The following is a 14960-nucleotide window of genomic DNA, read 5'->3' as shown; positions in this document are numbered from 1 at the left end:
GCTAACAATCCGCATCCATGAACACCAACTAGCCACAAAATGACACGACCAGCTATCCTTAGTAGCTACACACGCAGATGACAAGCAACATGAATTTGATTGGGACAACACTACTATTATAGGACAAGCCAAATAGAGAACAGCCAAGGAATTCCTAGAGGCATAGCACTCATCCACAGATTCAATCAATAAGCACATCGACCAATATACCGGCCACTGCAACGGAAAGCTGGAATAGACAACCAGAAGCGGCAGATTCAAACCACTACAAATGCCGGAGGAAAGATCACAGAAGCGCTTCACCGGAGGCTCCCAAGCACTGAGGATGTCACCTAGACAGGGGACGAAACGTCTGCAACACAAATTCCCAGCTCGGCGAACAGAACCACAACAACGAGCACCCGAGCTACAAATCTTTTCACAAAGTTTGAACTGGCCTTCTGGTTAAAACTCGTGTTGTACATCAGGTGTATTTGATGGGGTCAGGACCCGGAAATGTACCCGTGCCAGAGTCGCAATCCCAGAATGAAAATTCAGCCCATGGTCTACATTTCATATTTTGATCTATTATTTCAAATCTGTAAGTATCCAAAGTGTTTTAATGCTTTGAAACACTTAATTTTAACTTTAACTTAACTTTTACCGCAATTCTAATGAATACAATTACTATTTACTCATTACATTTATTGTTTACAGGTTCATGTTAAATTGAACAGAAATGTCCTCACTGTGCCACCGCATTTGTTACCGATGGTCTTCATTGAGAGTTATTGGTCTAGTTTGATCTTCAAAGCAAGAAATAAAAGTGGTGTCTATCAGAGCCTATAGACTTCAAAGTCACTTTGGTTTAGATGCACGTCAATGCCTTTTGACTCAAAAACTCTGGATGTTGAGTTCTTCAGCATCAGGTTTGCCACCAAGTAAAGAAGATGACAGTGGATACCGGTTCACAGAAAGCTGTATTTTTCTAAATACAGATCATACCCATGGCAAAACAGAACTGCCTTGTGTGGTGAAAGATGTACAATCTGTGGGTAAGCTATGTTTTGTTTTGTTGAATGCATTCAATATGTAAATTGGCATACATTTAATACATTATAGAACAACTAGATGCTGACAGTTTCTTCTTCATAGCTCACTCCACTAGTTGCACATCTTTAATTCAGCTAATGAACCAGGGCTGATCCATTAGATCAATGAAATGCCATTGCAAGAATTTTTCTGCATCTTGATGTGAACACATACAGAACGATGGTGTTTGTGCTGTTAAGAAGGCTTCAATATCAAATTGACCTGAGTTCATCTTCAATTAGCTGGCTGGCTGGGTCCTAAACTCTGGAAGCCTTCCCTAAACCTCTTTACCTTTGTCTTCCTTTGATCAAGTCTATCTTACTGGCACCTTGAGTAGCTCAGTGTGAAATCTTATTAAATAGCCTGAAGCTCCTTGGAATATTGTATTCTGTTAAAGGTGCCTTTTAAATGCCTTTGTATCAGTTATCCATAATTGAAATGTGCTTTTACGTTTTTATCTTGTGGTACCTCACTCAAATATCAATTTATTTTTCTAATAAGTGTTAAGCATACATAGACTAATTGACCAAGTGAGGTCAGCACCACATAGTCTAAGCCTGTCTTCACCTGGGATTTGGATATGTATTGCTAACCCTTCCATGTACTTGTTATGTGACTGAGTTCAAACTACAGACCAAACCTATGCAGTGCACACACATGAGGTAGCAACATTACAGATACATAAATTTTATGTGATACTTGTAATGTCCCTAAATTGTATGAATTAGTGATGCACTGTATTGAACTTTTATCGAGCTGAAAGAAATTAAATTGGTTAGTTCCAGTAATATTCAGTGGAGCTATACATGTCTCATAATGGAGTTTCCTGATTACATACTTACAGGTCTTACTTTTGAATGGTGTTAAGAATCACATTAGATCTGAGAAGTTCTACAACATTGACCACAAATAAAGTGCCTCATGATTGTTAGGAAAGTAGGAAGGTTAGCTGACCACAACAGCAAGGTACTGCGGACGTTGGAAATCTGAAACGAAAACAGAAACTGCTGGAAATAAACAGGTCTAGAATCAAAAGCAAATTCGGACAGGAGTGGGGGAGAATGGATACTCAATTCTGAGGAAGTCTGCTAACAAATTACAGAAGTGCATTAATAAACTTGCAGAGTGGAAAAATAATTGGCAAATCAATTTCAACACAGATAACTATGAGGGATTATATTTTCTAGGAAGAATAAGGAGGTCACTAATTACTTAGAAGATGCAGTCTACGTGAGGTAGAGGTAAACTATAAAGGGGTCCAGGGAGAATAAATGCACCAATTGCTAAAGGTTGTGCCAAAAGTTAGCTAAGTCATTAAAAATGAAGTACACCAAACACTCATCTTTGTTTCAAGAGGGATAGAATTGAAAAGTAGGGAAGCTATGCTCAACCTATATCAAACCTTGCTTAGACTACACTGAATGTACTGCATATTGTTCTGATCATTATATTATGTAAATTGCTATACAGCAACAACTTGTATAACATCTGTAATGTAATGAATAGGCACTTAATAGGAGCATTATAAACAACGTATGTCACAGAGACAGGTGAGATATTGGGTCATGTTCAGTACTCAGAAGTGTCTTATCAGAGAAAAGTAGAGAAGGATTGTAAAGAAGTTGAAAATCACACAACACCAGGAAATAGTCCCAACAGGTTTAATTGGAAGCAACCACCTGATGAAGGAGGAGCGCTCCAAAAACTCGTGTGCTTCCAGTTAAACCTGTTAGACTATAATCTGGTGTTGTGTGATTTTTTAACTTTGTACACCCCAGTCCAACACCGGCATCTCCAAGTCATGACTGTAAAGAATGCAGAGAAGAATTATAAGGATGATACCATAAATGCGTGGATAGACATAGGAAACGATTAACAGATGAGTCTGTTATTCTTGGGCAAAAAGGCTGAAAGGAGACCTTTAAAATTACTAAAGATTTTGATAGAGTGCTCACGAAAAGTTGCTTCTTGTGGGGAGAGCATAACTACAGGCCATCAATATAGGATGTCACCACATTCAAAAGGGAAATCAAAAGTAACAATCTATCTGAAGAATTGTGAAACTTCCTGCCATAGGATTTGGTTAAATCCTATAGTTAAGAATTTAAGGCACAGGTAAACAAGCAGATTTGGGAGAAGGGAGTAAAGGTTTGAATAGGTAAGGTGAGAAGGTTTAAGTTGAGCAAAACCACTGATATGAAACAAACACAGTTAATGCTGGAGAAACTCAGCAGGTCTGGTAGTATATGTGAAAAGAAAGACAAAATTAATGTTGAGTCCAGTATGATCCTTCAGAACCACTGGCATTGACTGGTTGACCCAAATAGCCCATTTCTGTGCCTTATAATTCCATGAAATCTACTACATGTGTGGTTAAAAGAAAAAGTGTTAAGTATGAAGAGGACCTTGCATCTGTTCTGCTCTGCTCTGCAATTGTACTCTTCAATTAATTTAATATTTTTATTCAAATCTCAGAATTAGATGTTCCACCTTATTCTCCATTTGATGAATTACCTGAAGAAGAGGCTTTGCAAATTGAGGCAAGTCCTTCACCCCCTCCTACCTCATTTACCTTGTGTGACTATGTTGACCAATCAGAGACGCTAACCAAGCTGGTCCTTCTAGGTATGTAATGATTCTATGAAAATAAATCTAAATAATTAAAGTACTTTGGGGGCATTGATGCAGCAGACTCTCCTAGCTGACTCTTCCTCACAAGTGCTAGCTATCTTTATTTGCCCAAGCTTCATGGTTAATTTTCTTTTATTTAACTTCCACTCAAGAATTAAATTCTTGTGGATTGCAGACATCTGAAACGACAGGAAAGAGGACATTCAGTCCACTGAGTATTTCCAATACAGACATGGTGTTATTAAGAATTATGATCCCAAATGGAAAGTAACTCCTAAAAGGTGCAAAAACATAGGAAAACAGCTGGAGAGTACTGGAGAAAAGAAAATGAAGTTGATGATTTTTGATAGAGAAAAAAAATCTCTTGTGACCTAAGTTAGTTCTGTGCTTATTTGACTAACTCTTTCATTACTTTTAATACTCCTTTCAAATCTTTCCAAAGTCCAGTTATTTAGATGAAAAAATTCTCTGCTGTCTAATTCTATGCTGATAGCTAGGAGATTTCAAAGTAGTTATTATTCTCATGGCCTTCCTCTGACCTTTTTTTAATAATTAAGAAAAATCCATTTCTTGAAATAGAGACCTTCCATATGAACCATAAAATGCAACCTTAAAACATAGCTTTTCCCATTTTTATTTATGGTTTACTACCATTATCCATCATTCTTATCTCGTAAGTCAATTCTCCTTCAGTACTATATATTTTCTTGTTTTAAAGAATTACCATTCAGTAAGATACATTCTCTAAATTACCACAAAAAATAAACTGTGTTTGTTTTTAGGACTCGTGCGGAATGACACACTGTATGAAGATGATGATGTGCAAGAAGCTATAAAACGATTACCTGAAAACCTTTACAATGAGTGAATGTTCCGCATAAAGCGAGCTTTGGATTTGAGCCTGAAGCATCCAATCCTTCCAAAGGAGATGTGGACAAAATATGAGCAGGTAATCTCGGCATTAGTACTGATTTCTGTAAAAAGGAAAATGTTTACTGCAATAGCATTTGTTCTCTGTTTGTCCTTTTGCTGCACCTGTGTACTTCAGTCCCACCAGCTACGCTGTAATTTCCTTGACAGTTATCTTTAACCCAAGCACCTACAGCATGCATGAACCCTTTGACTTAGAAAACAGTCACGGCTGGTTCGTTTATCTTGCCTTTTTCTTTCTCCAGCCCTTTTGATGGAGCAAGGTCTGGATTCGAACCAACAGGAACTCCTCACTGGGTCTGATTTAGAATCAATAGCAGAGAAAAGGGCCAGTCGGCCCATCAGACACATTTCACAAACAGCGGTTCCACCACTTTTCATTTAACCCAATCAGCATATTTTTCTATCCCTATCTAGTTTTCCCTGAAAGGCTATTCCCCTCGATTGCTACTTGTAGCAAGTTTTCACTGACCACTCTCGGAAACTGACCTCCTGTTCTTCCAGTTTGCATCAAATTTCGCTGGAGCGCTGCAGAAGCCTGAGATAATGTTGGCCAGAGAACAAGGTGGTATGTTGAAGTAGCAAGTAGCTGGAAGCTCAAGGCCTTTTTTTGTCGACAGAAAGTAAGTATTCTGTGAAGCAGTCACCCAAGCTGTACTTTATTTCCCCAATGTAGGGGAGACCATGCTGTGAGCAGCAAATACAGTAGACTGGATTCAGTGAAGTGCAGATAAAGTGCTGTTTCACCTGGAAGGTGTGTTTGAGACCTTGGATACTGAGGAAGGAGAAAGTAAATGGGCAGATGGTACCACTTTCTGCAATTGCATTGGAAGGGACGTGAGACTGTGGGGATGTATTGGGAGTGCAGGAGGAGTGGACCAGGTGGTCTGGAGGGAATGGTCCTTGCGGAAGACTGACTAGAAGGGAGGAGAATGTGTGTCTCAAGCAACACCCCTAATGTGGTGTTGGAAATAGTGGCTAATGATCCTCTCAGATATGGATGCTGATACGATGGTAAGTGAGGACAAGGGGGACCCTATCACTGTTGTGTAAGGAAAGAGAGGGTCTCAGGTGTGAGAGGTGGGTTACACTCAGTTGAGTGTCCTGTCAGTTACGGCACTGGGGAATCCTTGCTTGTGGAAGAACGTGGACATTTTAGAGGACTCGTTATTGAGGTTGCCATCATCAGAACAGATGTGCCATAGATGAACTGGGAGAATGGGATGGAGTGTTTACAGGAAGCAGGGTATGAGGGTATATAATCAAGGCAACTGTGGGAGTCAATTGGTTTATAATGGACATTGGTAGCCAGCCTATCTCCAAAATGGAAACAAATGTCGAGGAAGGGAAGAGAGAAGTCAGAGGTTGACCATGTGAACGTTAGAGTGGGGTGAAAATCGGAAGCAAAATCAATAACTTATCCAATTCCAGATGAGAGAAGGAGGTAGTATTGATGATGTCATTGATGTACCAGAGAAAGAGTTGTGGGTGGGAGCCAGAATCGGACTGGAACATGAAAACGTACTCCACAACAAAAAAGGCTTAACTGGGGTACATACGGGTACCCATGGTCACACCTTTGTCTTGAAGGAAGTGAAAGGAGTTAAAAGAGAAGTTGTCCAGGGTGAGCATAAGCTGAGTTGTGGTTTTCGTTTCTCCTCTTGTCTAGTCCCTTTCCACTTGCTTCCACGATTCCTCTGATGCTTTGTATTAGTTTCAGAAATTCCGGTTCGCAGTGTCCTACCACCTCCTCTGTATTACAGACCTACAGTCTCTTCACGTGTCCTGAGCTTTCTATACACCTCTAGAGCTATTGATGCTTTGAGCCCTCCACTTCTACCACAAGCTCCCTTTTTTACATAAACCTTTTCCAGTTCTGTACTTCCTCGATATCCAGGAGTTTCTGGACTTGGTCCCACCCTTCACTTTTACAGGAATATGTTGGTCCTGTGTTTTCACGATTTCCTTTTTGAAAGTCTTCTACTGCTCTGATATAAAACTTCCTACAAGTAGCTATTCCAAAAGGGATGGTACGGAAGGGTGATACTTGAGAGGGAAAAATAATGAACAAGAGTGAGGAAAATTTAGGAGAAAAAGACTGGAGACAAATAATTAGAAGAAAACACATATTATCAGCAGCAGATTAAAATTAGAAAACAATTATTAATTTTATACATGTAAGCAATGCTACAGGAGATCAACAGTACATTTGAAAACAAGTGATAAAGGAGCTTTACCGTACAGTCGGAGCTGTGATCACACCAATGAAGAGAATTCTACCATAACTCAGCACATGGCCTGCTTGAAACACAAAGACGTGCTTCAAGAAAAAGGTGTTCAGTTCAGTCAACTAAAAAACAGAAAAAAACGTATAATGAACTCAAATAACTTTTTGAACTTTCTTAATATGCCATGAAATTGTAAATAATTTCAGTGTCCCGCATGGAGGTATTAGAACAGTTAACTATTTCACAATATACTTGCTAACTTTCACAAGCTAAAACTTGGATGTCTCCCAGCTAACTTACACAACTTGATAAAATATTCAACAGATGTGTTCAAGGTTTTCTAATGAAAATTGGTTGATATTAATGTAATCTACTAAATCAAAGCTTACTGGATATACAGGAAACATGTTACCGACATGAAACCTGTATGTAATGACATACATGTTGATAGAGTACAGCTGGAACCGGAAGCGGCAGAGAAAAACCACTATAAATGCCGGAGGAAACATCACAGAAGCACTTCACAGGAGGCTCCCAAGCACTGAGGATGTCACCTAGACAGGGGACGAAACGTCTGCAACACAAATTCTCAGCTCGGCGAACAGAACCACAACATATCCACAAATGCTGCAAAATGTAAGGGCAGACGTTGGCAGAATGAGCAGAGTGCTAATCTCAGAGAGTTATGGGGCTGGAATAAACTAAGAAGTCAGGAGGGAATGAAATCATGGAGGAATTTGAAAACAAGGATGAAAATTTTAAAATCATAATGATGCTTGATCAGAAGGCAATGAAAATCAGCAAACACAATGGTGACAGAGAAATGGAACTTGCTGCACGTTAAGATACGGGCCTTGGAGTTTTAAATAAGCTCAAGTTTATGAAGTTTATGTGGGAGATTAACCAGGAGTGTACTGGAATAATGGAGTCTGCAGATAACAAAGGCAAGAAGAAGGGATTTCAATATCATTTCAGAGAAGAACGAAATCAGTGAAGTAACATGTTGTAGAAATGCAAACTAGACATCAGATTTGCATTTATTTCATCGTATATTAAAAATAAGCAGTGAAATTTGATAAGACTACATCCTTCACAGTTACATGAACATTAATTCCTTGCACCACTAACAGGAGATAAATTAGGCTGCAGAGACTGTTGCTATCCTTATAACTACAAGATTTCCAACCAAGTATAGTATCTATTTTGAAGGTTCCATACAATTTAAAGCACCAGCTTTCATTCTCCCTCCACTCCACCCAGACTTAAATTAAAATTAATTAATAACTACCAAAATATGCTTCAATTCTCATCAGGTTTTCATCCCATCAGTTCAAAGCTCCACATTCAACAGAGTTGAGAGTGTGTGCTGGAAAAGCACAGCAAGTCAAGCAGCATCCGAGGAGCAGGAGAATCAACGTTTTGGGCATAAGCCCAAAACACCTGAAATATCAATTCTCCTGCTCCTTGGATGCTGCTGTGCTCTTCCAGCACACACTCTCGACTCTGATCTCCGGCATCTGCAGTCCTCACTTTCTCCACATACAGCAAAGAGCTGAACTGTTAAATGTCAGTTAGATTTCCCGTAAGGAACAACACCATTTCACGTACCTCACAGTCTCAAGCATTGAGCAGTTGGGCAAGTGGGCAAACACCAGCAGAATGTTCAACCAAAGATGATGCAGTACTGTGCTTTCAAAATAGTCCAGCTCAGGCCAAACCAATAAAAAGGTTTTATTAACTCACAAACCACTGGCTTATGGAAGTGAGAAAATGGGTCCGAGATTTCACAGTTCTCTTACTGGCACGGCCAGACGTCCCTCTCTCTCCACTTCACTTGTTTTACTCTCTCCCATTGTGTTCTTTCTTTCTCATTTGGTGTTTCCTCTCTTTCCTTCATTTTTATCCCACACTTCCCACACCATTGACACTACAACATGGGGTTAAACAAAGTGACAAAAGAGTGAGAGGTGCAATTTCAGGAGGAGTGGGTATGATCTAGAAGGTAGAGTGCTGAGGCAGATCCATCATCAGCACAACAGGATGGGGGACTGATCTGCTTTCGCCCAATTTCTAGCCCCACTGAAATTGAAAGTTGCATCCAATAAGTCACAAAGAAACATCTTTCTCAGAATGAGACGTCACATTTGCTCTGCAAATTTATGTTTGTTACCTGCCAGATAATTAGGAAGAGGTAGATTCCAGCCAACCTCTGAAAGGAAGATTTTGGGTCAAACCACCGAACGTACGTCCAGCTGGCCGGAGTAAACTGCAACACTGCCCGTTTCAGCTTTCCACTGGTTGTGTGTATTGCCCTGATGAAGACATGTAATATTAGTACGGGCATAACAGAAAATGAAAAACCCTTTCGTCATCCAACACAAAAAGTATACGTTTTTTAAATCATTGCTTTTGTTAGCTGTTGTAGTGGCTGTGAAGTTACAAAACTGGTAGGAGGGGTCATAATGAGAAGCAAGTGTTGGGGTACCTTTAGGCAACAGCAATTATAGTGTATTAAAATCAGGGTCAAAAAGGATGCAAATAGGTCCAAGACCAAACTAATAAATTGGGAAAAAAAAAAGATTTTGCGGTGATAAGATTGCAATTAGGGAAAATAATAATTAAAAAAGATAACAAAGAAATAGAAGAGTAATAGGAAGCATGTACAATGGTGATAAATAGGAAAGTAATATATTGCACGTAAAACAAGACAAAGCTAATAACAGCACAGTATAAATAAGGAAAGACAAATTGCATTTATATAGTGTTCTTCACAAGCACAGGACTCCTTCAAGTACCTGTACCTGACAGATGATTAAATACTTTTCAGAGTGTACAAACTGTTCTAATGCAGGTATTAATTATTTGGTCTCAGCAAACTCCTATGCATAACAAAAATAATGTCTTACACAAAACAGAGTTTGCTGGAAAAGCTCAGCAGGTCTGGCAACACCTACGCAGAGGAATCAAAGTTAATGTTTCAGATCCAGCGACCCTTCTTCAGAATGTTACGGTTCACTTTGATTTCTCTCCACAAATGCTGCCAAATTTGCTGATCTTTACCAGCAAACTCTTTTGTTTCTGATTTACAGCATCCAGAATTCTTTTGGTGTTTAAAAATAATGACCTGACCATTTGTAGTTTTTGTGATGTTGATCAAGGATGCATTAATGAGAGCATCGAAAATAACTCCCCTGTTCTTCTTCAGAATAGTGCCGTGAATTTTTCATCCCGTCCAAAGAGACAGCTGGGACCTCTTCACAACTACACTCAATGTCCATCTTTATTTTCACGATCAAGATCTGCAGCGGGTATTGAACCTGTGACCTTGTGATTCAGAGGTGAGTGTTCTACCAAATCAGCCATGACCAACACACAGAGAAACAGATAGAGAAGCAAATAAAAGTAAAACTGAAACTAAAGAAAGAGAAATAAACAAAGAGGTCCTGTGGCATAGCAGCAGTGTCACTGCCAGATTATGTCCGGGTAGGTCGGTGAAAATAACTCATGAACCATCTGACCACCCCAACTGCTGTGACATTGCCCTTATTATTAAACAGCGTTACATCTGCAATCTCATAGGTTCCACTCGCTTTGTGAGCGTGCACTTCTCATAAGAATTCCCAATAAAAGGTGCATAATAGCGCCCTTGTGGCACAGTGGTAGTGTCCCTACCTCTGGGCCAGGAGCTCTGGGTTCAAGTCCCACCTGTTTCAGAGCGATGTCATAACATGCCTGAATCAGGTTGATCTATAAAGGCAAGAAAGGAGATGACAACAAAGGCGAATGAGAAAAGTTGCAGAGAAAGAATTAAGAAAAACCATGAAGGGATAGAAAAGGAAAACAAAATTAGTCCATGAGCACCATTTTAAAAATTACAGTTCAGGTTTGGGATGGGTTCACTAAAGAATACAGTTGATAATATTTCTGCCAATTTGCTTTCTGTCAGTAATTACCCAGGAAACTAACATGGTGGACATGATATTACAAAAAGATACTGAGAAAAGGTGTAAAGACATACAGGACAGAAAGATTGGGAGGGATAGAGGGGAAGAAGAATTGATAAAGTAATCATTATGGAGAATGGAAAAGAAGGCAACAGAAAATGTTGGAACTACTCAAGTCAGGCAACATGCTTGTTTTTAAATACGTGAAATGAGGAGGGTTGGAAAAGAACAAAAGGGAAGCTCTCCTAACGTGGAAGAGAGGCGAAATTAAATTAAATTAAAGTGTTGTGGTGCAAGGCCAGAACAGTAATAATAGATAAAACATTGAAAGAACTGCAGATGCAGCAAATCAGAAATTGCTGGAAAACTGACCCAAAATGTTAACTCTCCACAGATGCTGTCTGACTTGCTGAGCTTTTCCAGCAATTTTAGTTTTTGTGTCAGTAGTAATCGAACAAGGAAAGAAACAAACGAAATGGCTGGAGAAGGTGTGATGGACAGCTGCCAGCCTGGAGTAAAGGAGAAGGTGGGAAAACCGAAAACTGTGCAGGAATAACAAAAGGCAGGCAGAGATTGCAGTCTGAAATCAACAAACTTCAGTTTGAATGTGGAAGACTACAATATACTTAATCTAAGGTGACAAGCTGTTTTTTGGGCTTATGTTGAAATTTCAGTAAAGGCTTGTATTAGAGAAGATAAAGTAATAATAGATCTTTTATCCTCAAGATGCACATTAAAGTACATTAGGCATTACTACACACATAAAAAGTCATTAGAAAAGGGAATAGTGTGAGAGAACTGGCAGTGTGCTTACATGCTTCCTATATATATAAAAACGGAAATTGAAAACATCTTGAGAACTATACATAAATTGGTTAAATGCTAAAGGCAAAAGAAAGAGATAATGATATATGCATAAAATTTATATGCATAAAACATTGAGAAACTAAAAATGAGAGTAGTCAGCGTGAATTCCAAAAGGAAAGGTCATGCCTGAACAACCTTATTAAATGATTTGAAATAACAGGATAGCTAAAGGTAATGCAGTAAATGTAATATATTTGGATTCAGAAACATTTCTGAAACTGCACAGTAGAATCATTATTATATCATAACATACGGAGTTAGGGAAACAAATAACGAAACGGACAGCATGCTGGTTACAAATGAAAAAGATAATAAGGATCAGATAGAATAGAAAAAGGTAGCTAGCAGTATTTCACAAGAATCAGCAATGGGACCACCACCATTCACCAGGTACACAGAGAATTTGTCATTCAGAACTGCAAGTAAAATGTCACAGTTTGAGATGAAAACTTTTTCTTGATAGGGAGGCATGTAATTAATGAAAGGAAATTGGGGAAAGTTAATTTTGTAACAACTTAATGAGTTGATATAGAGGTAAAAGTTCCTCTTTCTCTGGAATGGAGTGTCTGTAACAAATAGAGTGTTGGGAAACAGGTTGAAACTGTTTTATTCTGCTTGTTAAGATGTTTCCAACTGTGTTCTATATATGTCTACCTTTGGTTGCTTTTGTTCATCTTTTGCACAATAACCTCATGTTAAGAGAATACATGAGTTTCTGTAACTAATCACAACATTAACCAACCACAAAATGTTGAAAAAAAAATCTTATCAATCCAGGTTTCTTTCTGGAATATGAAATGACATTTCCAGGATGATTATCTGTTGGAATTAGAACAACACAAAGTTGTTACCAGGGGATTACTCTGCCCTTTCCACCCTTTACTGAGAAGGAAACTATCCCCACAACTCAGCAGAAAAATTAAAATGTTTATGTGAATAAATGGGATCTTGTAACATTGTGTACATCTTAAGAACCAATTTAAAAATTAGATCACCGAATAAATGCTATTCCACTACTCAATTCTGTGATGAAAACTGGAACTGCTACCATGAATAACAGGGTTACAGATTAACACTTTCTGCAGACTGACAAAGAATAGTTGCAGCAGAAAACACAAACCCACATAATACTCTCCGGGGAACAATTCTTGGGTCATTTACAAAATGTCTGGTGATCAATTATAATGTTGGCTGAACAATATCTAATGAGCAAATGCTCCTGGAATCGACCTGTAAATTCAACGGTTGCTATAGTCTCCTTGGGATTAAGTGTCTTAATGTATACAAAAGAGTTGCAAACTGTAATTGAGGAAGGTTTCATTAAAGCAGCACACTTGCTCCAATAACAGATTCCCACCACCACAGCGCTTTCTCTTATCAAAGTTATTTTTACAAAATCAAATGTTTTTTTATTCGGTCATGGACATTATTAGCATTTGTTCCTAATTCCTAAATACTATTGAGATTTATACATTTATACAAATTTTCAATGTTTTAACATCATTACAGATTTACTCCAAGCAAGGGAAACTTGATTGCAAACAGGATCGGGGACTTCGATTTTTTTCCCCCCCACTAGTCGATGAAAGTGTGTCACAATTTTCTTTAGCAATGGAAAATAAATTGCTTTTTCAGCACAGATTGAACCTAGATTGTGTCAATTTTCAGATTTAATGCTGGTAAAATTCAAAATAATATAACAAACACCAACCATCTGCCACTCATATGGTTTTGTGTAACAGCACAAGAAAATGTATTGTCACTCTGTTCCTTGGTTTGGTAGTTAAAAAAATAATGTCTAGTTTATATTCTGTCCCCTTATTTAAAATGGATTAAATTGAGATTGAGATGTCAAGATGCAGATGCCGTCCAAAATAACACAACACTGCTTCAAAATCTTTTAAAATTCAACTGCAAATCAGCAAAGAAACATTAAATTCATATTTCTGTAAAATTATGAATGTTGTTCCTTTCATTGAGCCAGGGGGAAAGAAACCTCAACTGCCTCTCAGTAGCACTGCAGATTCAACTTTTCTTCCTAAAATGTTGATAATAGTGATCACAGAAACTGATTAAAAATAGGAAGAAAACTCAACTGCAAAAGACGAGCTGTGACTATAGTTGAATTGAGTCTCCTTGCTAGGTACTGACCTATATTAGAACAAACCAGCAATCTCAGCCAAGAATTTCCATAGAATTACCCTTCAAAGGTACTTATTTACAACAGAATAGGTAGGCATTGGATTCCAAATTGTGTAATATCCTTCTCACCTTCTTAATAAATGTCAGGATATATACGACAAGTATTTTTACAAATATGTTTGGTTATATTGCTACCAAGAACAACATGAGATGAAAAAAATTAAAAATTTTCAACTAGTGATAACAAAAGAATATTTCTAAATTAATTTTGATTACAAGCTTTGACTATTCACTGCCATTTGTACGTCCAAGGGTCTAACTGCATCAATGCTCATCAGTTAGGTTTGACAGACTCCAGGAGCATCACATCAACTGAAACAATAAAACATGTGATGTTTATAGAAATCATACAAGTCAGTCACTTAGAGTCAGAGAGTCATAGAGATGTACAGCATGGAAACAGACCCTTCAGTCCAACTCGTCCATGCCCACCAGATATCTAAACCCAGTCTAGTCCCACCTGCCAGCACCTGGCCCACATTCCTCCAAACTCTTCCTATTCATATACCCATCGTGAAAGTGAAGAAAAATAAGAATACAAAAGTGCTAAAGACAGCTGGATACTATAAATGAATGCAAAATGAATGAAATTAAATTAAGGAATAACTTTAATGCATCTTGGATTTTTCTCATTATAGAATATTACTAAGGAATGACAAATGATAAGAGCCGCAGGCTTTTCATCTTCATGAAAGTATTGTTACAACAGACAGCAACTTGATAATCTGAACGCCTTCTTGTCCTACATACCATTACATCTGCTTCACGTGTGGCATAGCGTAGATTAGGATCCAGCCAATACATTACAGATTTCACTTGTTCAAAATTCAGGAATGGCAAAAGTACCAGGAAAAGAAAATACAGCACACTGAGGCCTGAAGTGATGCACAAGATAAAGCAAAACCCATAGTAAACAACATGTTAGCTAATGGTGAGCTCAAATGGTGCACTTGTTATGATCTACAAGCTTTTAGTAAATGCAATGCCAGGGACCTCGGTTCAATTCCAATCTGAGGTGACTGTGTGGGGTTTGTACGTTGTGCTTGTGTGGGTTTCCTCCGGCTGCTCTGGTTTACTCCCACAGTCC

The 14960-nt window shown here is 38.4% G+C and overlaps 1 long non-coding RNA gene across 1 annotated transcript; it reads left to right on the top strand.

Moving 5' to 3' along the window:
• The first annotated feature begins 224 nt into the window (after nucleotides 1–224).
• On the top strand, nucleotides 225–10192 carry LOC132815038 (uncharacterized). The gene is made up of 5 exons (XR_009644622.1): nucleotides 225–580; nucleotides 697–1034; nucleotides 3547–3696; nucleotides 4485–4651; nucleotides 10066–10192. It is a non-coding gene; the product is annotated as an uncharacterized LOC132815038 (long non-coding RNA).
• The last annotated feature ends 4768 nt before the right edge of the window (nucleotides 10193–14960 follow it).

This window comes from Hemiscyllium ocellatum, chromosome 4, assembly GCF_020745735.1.
Source record: "Hemiscyllium ocellatum isolate sHemOce1 chromosome 4, sHemOce1.pat.X.cur, whole genome shotgun sequence".
Classification (NCBI taxonomy): Eukaryota; Metazoa; Chordata; class Chondrichthyes; order Orectolobiformes; family Hemiscylliidae; genus Hemiscyllium; species Hemiscyllium ocellatum.
Note: the sequence above shows the minus strand (reverse complement) of the source record. Positions and strands in the feature narration are given on the sequence as shown.